This window comes from Liolophura sinensis, chromosome 1, assembly GCF_032854445.1.
Source record: "Liolophura sinensis isolate JHLJ2023 chromosome 1, CUHK_Ljap_v2, whole genome shotgun sequence".
Taxonomy (NCBI): Eukaryota; Metazoa; Mollusca; class Polyplacophora; order Chitonida; family Chitonidae; genus Liolophura; species Liolophura sinensis.
The window spans coordinates 70,279,097-70,292,305 of record NC_088295.1 but is presented as its reverse complement, the minus strand read 5'-3'; positions in this window follow the sequence as shown (position 1 = coordinate 70,292,305).

Below are 13,209 nucleotides of genomic sequence, written 5' to 3'. Positions count from 1 at the left end.
TTCCTTGAGATTAATTGCCAAATCTAGCGAAGACAATCTAGAGAGTACTTTCTCGAGATGATTACCATTGTATCCACTCTGTTAACGAAGGCACTGCAAGAAATACAAGTCATTTTGGAAAAGTACTGGTGTGCAATTGCAAGCAATTCAGGCGTCAATTGTATATTGATGCTTAAAAATTTTAAACCGTATAAGGTTTCTCCTCGGAAAAATCCTCGGAAAATATCATCGACCCCAGGCAAATATCTACCCTATACACCAGGAAGGGCGTCAAAATAACAAATAATTCCCAACGCTCACGAGGCAACAGCCACCGATTTTGCGCCAATATTCAACGATCACGTTTTACGCCAAGCAGTTATCTGCTTTTGTGTACTGTATGCATTTCTGAAAACAACCAGGCGATGGCTAGATAGGCTATCGGCGTACCATTCTAAGTTGGATACCTGTGTCACCTAACACCAAAATCAGAAGAACAAATGTCACGTCAGAATATGTCAACAAATTATAGTTTCATTAAATTTTGTACCTGATCGGAAGCATTTTTTAATTATATGAAAGCGGTCAGGTATATGGGTGGAGGAAACTGGAGTGCCAGCATTAACCCATAGCTCTGTGGAACAAACCAGGATCGAGTAATACGAAAGACATACCTCGCTTAGCGTTCAGCACTGACAGGTGAAAGAGCAAGGAAACAGGACTGGTTGGCCCGGTGTCAGCATAATGTGACCGGGTGGGTTGTTATGCTGGTGTCTTCGGCATGATTCTTCAGTGTCGGCAGCACTTTGATGACATGAACTCGCTATGTCAGAGGAAGATGCAGCACATGTGCACACACATAATGACTCCTGGCGTCATATGAATGAATAAAAGTGTAACGGAAAACCTAAGTATACATATATATACGTACTTGGAACGAAGAGGTACGTCGAGTCATATTGGTATTGACTGAATGTATGTATGCTTGGGGTTTAACGTCGTGCTTAACAATTCTTCAGCCATATGACGACGAGAAGACATTAGGTGTGTGTACATATTGTCTTTTTGTGGCAGCGCGAGTCCATGCCGCCACAGTGCTGCCGTTATGGAGGTATCATGCCGAAGACACCAGGCATGATATCCCGCCCAGTCACATTATACTGACACTGGGTCAACCAGCCCTGTTTCCTTGCTTTAACATCGCAGTGTTGAACGTCAAGCGAAGCAACAGTAAGTACCTTTTTTAAAGTCTGGCATGACTCGACCCAGGTTTGATCCCAGGGTCTCCCGATTTCTCCAGGTCTTGACTGAATGTTGAAAGAAGAGCTATAGATCTGGAAGAAGATAGCAGGAGTTGAGAATCATTTCCTTCATATCCACACAAGAAAAGATATCTCTACCGAAGCAAATGCTTCGTCAATTGTTGATTTCGAAAAGAGCCACACAAGGCCTTGAAAAGCAAGGCTTAATTTGTTAAAACTCATACGACTCCTCCGACTGTCCTTTTTAAACAAATATCTGGGTCTGATGTCTCTATCTTAACTAGATAAGATAACAAGATTTATTGTGCAGATGAGGCATGAGATAATTTACTTAATGTAATAACCTTATTATTTTAACCTTAAACTGGTCTAACTAGTGCGCTGCCCATTTTGGCGTCATCATTGCGTAATTTGCATACGCAATACCCAATTTTTCAAGTACCCGAGACTGGTCCCTTGAGTCTTCAGCAATATAAACAACAAAAGTTTGAATATAAGAGACAACTTTTCCTCGTAATTGTTATAGCTAGAGAGAAAAACTTTTTCTCCCTTGAAGGCTCGAAAAAGAGCAACTACAAGCATACAGCATCCATAGAGTTTATACATCGTATATTGTAAGAATTGTCTAAACCTATCATAATTTAACAAATTTACCTACCATTTCGTTCGAACGGACGCTGTTTGTTCCCAAGTTAAAGCTTATCAACGTCTTCATTTAAAACAAATAAGCTTGTAATTGTAACAACCAAATTACCTCGGGTTGGATTTATCCGCTGAACTTGGTAGAACCTGTGCCGGTTTTATGGAGAAAGACTGATACCTAACAATTGCTATACATTAAGATCGTAATGGTTTTAATATGAGAAGTGTTTTTGGATTTGCATACGAAGCCCGTACTCTCGGGAGTATTCTCGATGCCCGCAGTAATCAACCAATAAAATGTAAGCATTTGGCACCCAAGTTTCAGTAATTGGCCTGCCTATAGGTCATTCAGACGAGGATTAAATATAACCACATAAACAGTCGAGGAAAACATTGTCTTTTTTGAGTCTTCCAATTGAAATATTTCTTTTCTTCCTATGTACAACAATCACGAGTAAAAAAATTTACTTTCTTTTAGCACCTTCAAAAACAACATTTTTCTCTTCCTAATCGCGACAACAAGCAGTAAGAAAATTACTTTTTTTCTATCTTTGCCATTAAAAAGTATTTTTTTTCTCAGTTATTGTAACAATTAATTAAATTTGTTTGTATTGAAAAAATATTGTTTCCCCATGCCATTCCCAGGTTCCGTATAATGCAGCTTAATCAATCGTGATTTATTTACATCAAACCAACAAATGACAAACAGTCATCTCATGTCACAAAAGATAAACTTTTATACAAATTTAGAAGTCAACTTGTCCAGTGTCCGATTGAATGCAATTACTTCAACATGCAGTTAGCGATAAGTGTCAGGAAAAACTCATTAAAATAATTAAACATTTGCACATTATCATGTCCCAAGAGTCACGGGGATAAAAGGCAACACTGTCAACATGATGTAATATTGACATATTGTATCGTTATGGAATTGTAGTTTGTCGCGTCAATAACAGGTCAGCTTTCACAGTCCATTAGTTTGTAAGTACATTAACCATAAAGTAAAGTTTGCCTTCAGTAAACATACCAGAGTCTCTCCGCCAGGCCTGTGGTCCTCAGCATTAAGTCAGCATGAGCTCAAACTACACTGAAGAGGGATATTGGTTGTCAAGTCTGTCAGACAGACTAGTCATCGCCGTAATATTCGGCAGTATCATCAATATAGGTGTAGTCGGCAATGTATTGGTTCTTGCTGTCATTCTCTGGGTGAAGAAAATGTGTAGTGCTGTCAATCTTTTCATAGCCTCGCTGGCCCTGGTCGTTCTTGTCTTTTTACCAACTATACCCTTCGACTTTCTGTTTGGCTTGGATGCCTCATTCATGGGAGCTAATTTCTTATTAGTAAGTATACTAATAATATATAGTATAGTCTTGCTGTTTGAGATACACATAGAGTGAAAGAATAACAATTCTTTTTTCTTCAAAGACACTAATGAAAGCCTTAATAAACTTGATATATTTAAATTTGCATTTACATCTTGAATTGCTTTGTCACGTTAATATTTACACCACGCTGTCAAAAACATTCAATATCCAACACCAGCACCTGGCAAAAGTAGCCGTTTCTATAGCAAAAATTTTGCTGAATAGTAATTCTGTTCTTTGATAGCCTCTTGCCTTTGATCCAAGGTAAAAGTTTCACTCTTGAATTGCCAGCCCATAACCTTGCGGTTTTATGAAATAGAAAATATACACCTTCCAAATTGTTAATTTTAAATATAGTTGAGTTTATAAAGCCATTTTAAATTTTACATTACACTCCTGTATCAAAGCACCGTTTGCCTTTGTCAGTCCACGGCGAGCATCTAAAATAGTGATCGGAAGGCTATACATGGAGATTAACACTTTTGAAGTGTGGTTGACTTGTATAGCGGTATTTTTTCCGTATATTGCCCTATGTTACTGATATATAGGCGTATATATTTCAGCAATACCAGCACGGCCGCCCTTGTTACTTATTTTCCCCAGACTTTGTCCCGGTCTTTGCCGTTTCTGAGAGGAAGGCCTAGGATTTATTTATTTATTTACTTACTTGATTGGTGTTTTACACCGTACTCAAGAATATTTCACTTATACGACGGTGGCCAGCATTATGGTGGGAGGAAACCGGGCAGAGCCCAGGGGAAACCCACGACCATCCGCAGTTTGCTGGCAGGCCTTCCCACGTACAGCAGGAGAGGAAGCCAGCATGAGCTGGACTTGAACTCACAGCGAGGGAAGGCCTAAGATAGCAATAGCAGTAACAATGTTATGGACATGTTGGTCACGAGTGACGTCGCACGGATTGACATTCCCTAGAAGTCTCGGGCTAGCAGACCTATACAAGAAATCAGTGGCTATTTGAAAGTATTTACGAAAGTCAGTCCGTTTGTAAGTATAACTCAGTACAGTTGGGTCTCCTTTGCAAGAAACTGGAGGCATTGTTAAGCGAGTTATGACTTGAAATTCTTCTATCATCGTGCGGTATTCTTCGTGTAAATGTTGTATGTTACCAAAAATCGTCTCGTTTCTTATTTGGTGCTATTTTTAGTATATCTACTGACGTGTAAGACATAAAATACGATCTTTGAAAAGTTGTTGTCCAACAGGTTTTGAGGTGTTTCCGTGTCATGCAAAAAAAATGTCAACCTGTGGGCCACATTTCTGTGGAGTTTTGGTTGAGTAAAAGGTGTGTGTGACGGTGACGAGTGCTGCACACGAATTATGACGATTGCCCAAACCGTGCTAGTGCTGTAGTTGCGCCGTGGATCATTTAGCTGCAGATGGTGCATGTCCGTATTCCAAGGTCTTATAAAATCTTATACATAAAAACAGTAGTGAAGATGTAATAAACAGCGTCATTTTTACTTCACCGTTTCACAAAGTCATCCCCTGTTGAACTGCGCTAACCCCTATTTGTCACACTTTATACCATATATTATAGCTGTTATAGCTGTAAGTTATGATTTAATGATAAAATTATTGCTTTAAGAACGGAGGTTTTGAGCAACCTGTTGATGGTCGTGGATTTCGCTCGGACTCCTCCCACCATAATTCTGGCCCCCGTCGTATAAGTGAAATATTCTTGAGTTCGGCGTAAAACGACAATTGAACAAACAAATAGATGTGTGTCGTTTTTTTTTTGATGGTAGCTTCGGCTTCTAGATACCTGGACAGTGAAACGGTTTGCTGACCACGCTGCATGGAATCAGTCTTCAATTCTCGTTTCTCTAAGGATTAATTAGTGATTTCTAGCCCAAATGCTGTATCATATATATGCTACTTTTTCTGACTTTATGACATTCTGGCACCGTGGATAGATAGAGCAACTCATGGTCAGTTTTCTTTCAGTTTGCAGAAGTCTGTAAAACATGCTTTCATTCAGGTTACAAATATAGAAGATTGCCATCTAACCACTCTCTGTTAAATGCACGCACAAAAAACACTTGTGTTGAAGTCTAAGACAACAACCTGTGTGTTGTCATTCAACACAGAAATGCGTTACCTAAAAAAAATGGTAAAACATATGTAAAGTTCACATGTTTGTGTTAATAAAACACAAACTTGTGTTGAAACAAGTTTAAAGTAATTTATGCAAAAACTTGTGTATTCTGAACAATTATTGTGTGTAAGGTCTAACACATACTGTCCTCAATTCTTTCAGCACAAGACCTTGTGTTAATTCAATACATGGTCTTCAGTTAATTTAACACAAGACAGAGTTGCTCAAATATGACAAGAGACTTTTGTGGAAAGAACACAAAGTTTACTGTCAGCAGAAGGAAACAGGAGTAAGGCCCTGACGTTGTATGCTTTGGCCACAAGAAAATTCTGCACACTTCACACTGAATTGGTAATTAGCAGTCTTTATATAACACACCGACAGTATAGACGACTACATAGTATAAATATTCCCTCAACTGTCACAAACAAGTGTGGATATACGGGTCCACTGTACACAAAAGGGCACTACTGGTACATTAAATATGAATCATTTAGAATACCTATAGGCCTACACATTCAAGTCCTCATATTGTTACAAATTCAGTATCCATCGCTCTGGTCTGATAACTGATGCGAATGCTAGGCGCCATGACAATAATCGCCACCAATAATTAAACATTTACACATTGTTTGATAAAACTGATTTCCAGTTGTATACGTCTCAAAGTGTCGACAAAATAAAATATTGAGGAATAGCATGGAATTGTATAGCATTCCAAGCCCGGCTTTATCGTCCATTAGTTTGTCGACGGTGTGGCTTTGTTTTCACCCAGCGCACGGAAGACAGGTTTTGGTCTTCATTAAAGATCTCGCAAAATCAACACGAGCATAACTACACAGATAAGGCTTAATTATGCTTAGATATTCAAGCGCTGGTCATCTGTGACCATACCAGGCCTTTGACTATTGAGGTAGACTATCGGAATCCAGCTGTCGGTGTTTCGGATGTTTGTCAGGTATATACGTGGCGAAGGTCGTTGCTTTACACTTTATGAGTATTCCGGTTTCTTCTACCTGTAATAAACCCATTGCCATCATATAATTGAAATATTTTTGAGTACGTTGTTGAATACCAATCAAATAAATACATAACTATAATTTTGTTGAATACTATAATACTAACACCAGAATACTAAAAGAATACAACTCAGTCTCAGGATATATCAAAGATCAAAGTTGTGATAACTTGTGATGAGAAGATTTTATTTAACTGGCAACTGTAAATTGCTGAAGCAAAACTCCTTGACAGTATAGTCAAGGTGACCAAAACGCACTTCGTGAAGTTTTGTACCATGTCTTCAGAAATTTAGCACTGGTATTTTATACTTTGTCTGCAGCATCGTCTCGCAGATTTCTCTTTTCCACACTGATGATCATGATTATAGAGAGTACAGAAAAGTAATTTTCCATGGAGTCGAGCTGACCTTAGCCGACAAGACGTTCACTTGGATATTTCATGTCGCTGCTCAGAGAATTTGAAGACTATAGTATCACATTTAGAAGTTAAGCCAAAGCATACAGTTAGCATATGGAGCAAACAGTTATCGATTCTCTTTTCAACATGTTCATGTTTGTCACACAATTTCAGTTTCCAGTTCCAGGAAAGTCGCGCTGTTATTTAAACCATGTACATCGACTTTTTAGGAAAATTTCAGTCGAACATAATGCTTTCATTTTTATTATGACATGACTAAGCAGTGCAGTAAATATAGGTCTAACTGAACAAACGCAAACAATGTAATATACCTTGTTTGTAGGGTGAATACGCAGAGTACTTTCTTTAAGGACAGTGTTCTTGCTATATAACGTGGGCCTTGTCGCGGATAGAGCACTGGGTGGCCACCATGAAGGCACCAGCTAGGCCTAAGAAAGTTGAAAAGAAAACCGCACCCAAAAAACGTACGTCTAAGAAGACGGATGACAAAAGGACGAAAGATCATCGAGAAAGCTGCTTAGAAACCCACCCAAACAGCCATTTCAAGGCCAACCAATTTCTAAGAAAGACCATATCGTATAGGCGGCAAATGAATACATGCAACACGATGAAATCCGACCTCTCCTCATTATATAATTCGAATACTGATTGAGACCATTTCAAACGGAGAGTCTCTCGTTTCTCTTATAGCCCACGTATGATAACAATGTAGTTTTTTCTCAAGGGGACTAGAGCCTTTTCAATTATGAATGCGATTGTAGATATCTATGGACCACTTAACATGGGTTCGACACGTGTATTTTCTTGTGCCTTGCACTGTTAGCGAGTTAAATTTTCACTAGCCTGATTTTCATTTCATATTGACTTATTTGTAATAATTAAATTAAAATTATCTAAGCGTTGTTTGAGACAGGGCCAATAAAAAGGGTGAAGTAGGATTATTAAATCAAATCTGGACAATGAGACATTGGATTCAGTAAGTCGTTCAGGTTTATGGGTTTACATTCTAAACCTAAAAGGTAGACAAATACCTTCACTGAATGATGGTTATGCACATGCAAAGAATTAGATGTTGCATGGCTGTCTGTGTGAAGTTTGGCTAGATCGTGGACTAGAAATGGTCAGTAGGAGCCTATCAGCCCATACTGCCAATAAAGCATCACTGTAAACCATACTGCCAGTAAGCACCACTGTAAACCATACTGCCAGTAAAGCATCACTGTAAACCATACTGCCAGTAAAGCACCACTGTAAACCAGACTGCCAGTAAAGTACCACTGTAAACCAGACTGCCAGTAAAGCACCACTGTAAATCAGACTGTCAGTAAAGCACCACTGTACACCAGACTGTCAGTAAAGCATCACTGTAAACCATACTGTCAGTAAAGCACCACTGTAAACCATACTGCCAGTAAAGCATCACTGTAAACCATACTGCCAGTAAAGTACCACTGTAAACCAGACTGCCAGTAAAGCACCACTGTAAACCAGACTGTCAGTAAAGCATCACTGTAAACCAGACTGCCAGTAAAGCACCACTGTAAACCAGACTGCCAGTAAAGCACCACTGTAAACCAGACTGTCAGTAAAGCATCACTGTAAACCAGACTGTCAGTAAAGCACCACTGTAAACCAGACTGCCAGTAAAGCATCACTGTAAACCAGACTGTCAGTAAAGCATCACTGTAAACCATACTGTCAGTAAAGCACCTCTAAACCAGACTGCCAGTAAAGCATCACTGTAAACTATACTGCCAGTAAAACATCACTATAAACCATACTGTCAGTAAAGCAAAATAAGCGGATGTAAGGTCAACACTGGCTAAAGGAGGGGTAAGGTAAGGCGGGGAATGGGTCCCCATAGTTGTGACTGACAGCTGCTGACACACACGTGAGGTTATTTCTTTTTTCAGTTCTGTTTTACTTTTCTTTTTCTCTTATATGACAAGAATGCGTTAAAGCAATGTATAAGTCATAACATCGAAATATTAGTAGCCTTCCCCAGTCACACTGAAATATCTCTTTTTTTTTGCATCAGACACTATAGAGTGGGGAAAATCACTGCACCACAAATGTAACTTTCTGAAAAATTCTTGAGCACGCAGTTATGCACCAATCCATTAAATACATATTTAACAAATGTTCAGCCTTATACTTCCGCTACGCATAACATGCTAATGTTAATGATAGCTAGAGGATAACGTGCTCTCAACCAGAATTCACGTATGACTTTGCTACCGTTGCCACACGTTATGTGCTACGACTGTCTGTATTATAAAGAGATGGCTTGTTCGAAATACACGACAGTTTACACGCACAAAAAAGTAACCACAACCAGCAGATTTTATTTTTCAACAATTTATTAGGTTTAACAAGAACAGATAACAAGACTTATACAAATACTGAAGTACTTAAGTTTAACAAGAAAGGATAGCAGTATCTATACAAATACTAAAGTACTTACATGTACAGCGGTGTCAAGTCCAAACGGACGCATATATTCCACAATGCTGAAAAAATTGCACCGAGGCAATATTCATAAGAAGGAAAATCCACAGTATAACTGAGTGTATGACGAAATATACACAAAATTCCACAGACAGGGTCCGTGTACTAATAAGCACTGTGTACACAAGAGCACAAATTAAATATACAAGTTCAGACTGAACAAGTGCTCGGTGGAGATATGATATAACAAAGCCAGAGGCTATAAAGACACCAAAATTTAGCACAAAAGGCCTACTAAAGAAATACGAAAGCATCCAAAACTCTCAATAATTCTCCGTTCTCCTCCTTTGACCTACTTTCGTAGGTCTTATATAGACTGGTGCAATTCTCTAGAATAAGAAAATTCCTGAACACTTGTTGTAAACAAACAGGCCCCGAACTGAGCGTATTCTGGAACATTCTAAGGCAGAGGCCGACAGCAGGCCCTGAACTCAGCATATGTAGACAGTGGCAAGCTAAATTTAGAAGCTGACGGCAGTTGTGCACATAACATATGTAATACCATGGCTTAACAATTATCCACTCTAATTCATGATAACACTTATTTAATGCAAGCAGCGCGTATCTTTACTCACACAAGAAGTATGTTACCAAAGAAAAAAAACCCACAAAGGTTCGAACTCTTCCTCGATGTACAACCTGTACTCCATTGTGACTTCGTTAGTTTACTATACTATGAAGGAAGACTGACAGACTATGGCAGAAGTACGGACTTGCTAAAATACGACAAAACTGCTCACTTTATACAGTTTATGTTTGACATATGAAGGCAAACATTAACCAAAACGAAACTTTGACAGAATATAGAAATACACCCATGAAACTTTCAGTGAAGATATTTTCTGGTTAATGAACTCGTACTGCAAATTAAAGACAAGGCGTCTCGTTTGAACCAAAAATTGACGTTTTTGATCGAGAGTGTATTGTTGGTGTGTTATTAAAAAGCAACCATCTCTTTTATGGCCATATAACTTTTGTGGTTTATTCGACAAAGTTTTATACTTTTGATTTGGAATGAATGAATGAATGCTTGGGATTTTACATCGTACTTCGCAATTTTCTGTCATATGAAGAAGAGTCATTAGGTGTGTGGACATATATAATGTGTCTTGTGGCAGGGCGAGTCCATGCCGCCAAAGTGATGCCGCCGCTGAAGTATCATGCCGAAAACACCAGACATGACACCCTCCAGCCGGTCATATTATACTGACACAGCAGCAACAAATACCTTTGGTATGACCCGACCCGAGTCTGATCCCGGGTCTCCCGATATCGAACTTCTTGTTTGGAAATATACAGAATTGTGCTGGGATTTTGAAATTTTGCGCTTTCTTATCGTACCTTTCTGGGCCGATTCTCCGCCTTACCGTGCGAGGTCTTTTTGTAACAACCTGTCTGAGATGTTTTGTGCGGCTACGAATGCACATAAGAATAGGAATACGATAACTGTAACCGTTTGCGCCCACACATGGAGAGACTGCTGTTTCGCCTTTTATTTCTGTCGTAATTGGTTTAGGTGTATGGTACAGGTTCCAATTTTCATCTTTAGTTAATTCTGCATTTTTGCCCATTTTTCAACATGAATCTTGAATGATATGAAAATGGTTCCTTTGCAATTCATGGTAGAATAAAATATAACTATCTCATTATCTCATTCATATCAATACCGACGTGTGTGGTGGCTGATATGTAGGCCTACACACGCACATGTTAGGCCTTCGTGCAATGGATATACTTCGCAGAGACAACACAAAACGATGACGTTTCGGTTTCCGTAAGCACTTACATGATGATGCAAAACCCATCTCTATTTTAATTTTTTCAACAAACTTCTTAATATTACGTTTTAATCGTAAATATAGCTTTTCGTGTTTTTTCTATATTTGTATCCATACATTTGTATCCATTGATTTTTTTAAAAACCCAACTAAATTTTTATTAGGGCTTCATTTTCGACCACAAAGGTATTTCCTTTTTATTTCAGGTATTAAAGCTTTTCCTATACGTCCAATGTATGTATAAATGACAATTTACAAATGTGTCTCACGAAACGGTTGGGTACTTTTCTGCTTTCCATGACACGAAAACATACCGTGGTTCCTCTGGGAAGGAAACAACGACATGGCTCTCCAATCAAAGTCAATTCCCACAAGTTAGATCCATCAGTTACTGCGAATGACAGACTCGCAAACATGACACAGCGTTATTTGCATGATTTATTGATTTATTTATTTGACTGATATTTTACGCCGTTCTCAAGAATATTTCACTTATATTACGGCGGCCAGCATTATGGTTGGATGAAACCGAGCAGAAACCTGGGGGAAACCCACGACCATCCGCACGTTCCTGATCTTTGCCTTTGAGAGGAAATGTCTAACCTTTAGGAGGAAACGGGGCACAGCCTGATGGATACCCTCGACCGTTGCTTCCGACGTACGACCGGAGAGGAAGTTAGCATGAACTGGGCTTGAACCATCAGCGATCGCTTGTGGAGAGGACATTGGAAGCTGATCACTAGGCCAAGAAGGCCCCTAAAACCGTTTTTTAACATCACTAAGTCCTGAAGAAAAATGTAAAATTTCGACGTGCTGAAAATCATATATAAGAGAAATACTGATAAATACTTTAAGCTTTACCCCCCTACATCACACACACGACACTTCCAGCCCCCTCTAACTGGCCCGACATCAAGGCCTCAAGGCCAGTCTCAATCACATGACATCACAAGCACGGGAAACCACAGCCTCAATCACATGACATCACAAGCATAGGAAACCACAGCCTCAAGGCAAGTCTCAATCACATGACATTACATGCACGGGAAACCACAACCTCAAGGTCAGTTTCAATCACACGAAATCACAAGCACGGAAAACCACAGCCTCAATCCCATGACATCAAAAGCATAGGAAACCACACCCTCAAGGCCAGCCTCAATCACGACATCAAATGCACGGGAAACCACAGCCTCAAGGCCAGTCTCAATCACATGACATCATATGCACGGGAAACCACAGCCTCAATCACATGACATCACATGCACGGGAAACCACAGCCTCAAGGCCAGTCTCAATCATATCACATTACATGCACGGGAAACCACAGCCTCAAGGCCAGTCTCAATCATATCACATCACATGCACGGAAAACCACAGCCTCAATCACATGACATCACATGCACGGGAAACCACAGCCTCAAGGCCAGTCTCAATCATATCACATTACATGCACGGGAAACCACAGCCTCAAGGCCAGTCTCAATCATATCACATCACATGCACGGAAAATCACAGCCTCAATCACATGACATCACATGCACGGGAAACCACAGCCTCAAGGCAAGTCTCAATCATATCACATCACATGCACGGGAAACCACAGCCTCAATCACATGACATCACATGCACGGGAAACCACAGCCTCAAGGCAAGTCTCAATCATATCACATCACACGCACGGGAAACCACATCCTCAAGGCCAGTCTCAATCATATCACATCACACGCACGGGAAACCACAGGCTTAATATAGTCCCATTGGCATGCCATCACATGCACGGGAAACCACATGCTTCAGCCTAATCCCATTGACATGACATCCCATGTACACGGAAAACGACACCCTCTAGCTCAGTGTCAATGACATGATATCACAAGCATCGGAAAAGAGACACTCTGAACCCCAGTCACAGGCTTAGCTAGGGGATAGATTTAAAGTATAAATAGTCGAAAGTTTTATACAAATCACATCAGTTCAAAACTAGTGTCTTACCGTTCGCTCTATCTCTATCACATTTAATTATTTCTTATTGTCCGAGATTTGGATTATCCATGAAAATGCCTCTCTCCAGGCAATTCTTCGAATAAGTTGAAATTGATGAAATTCTGGTATTTTTCGT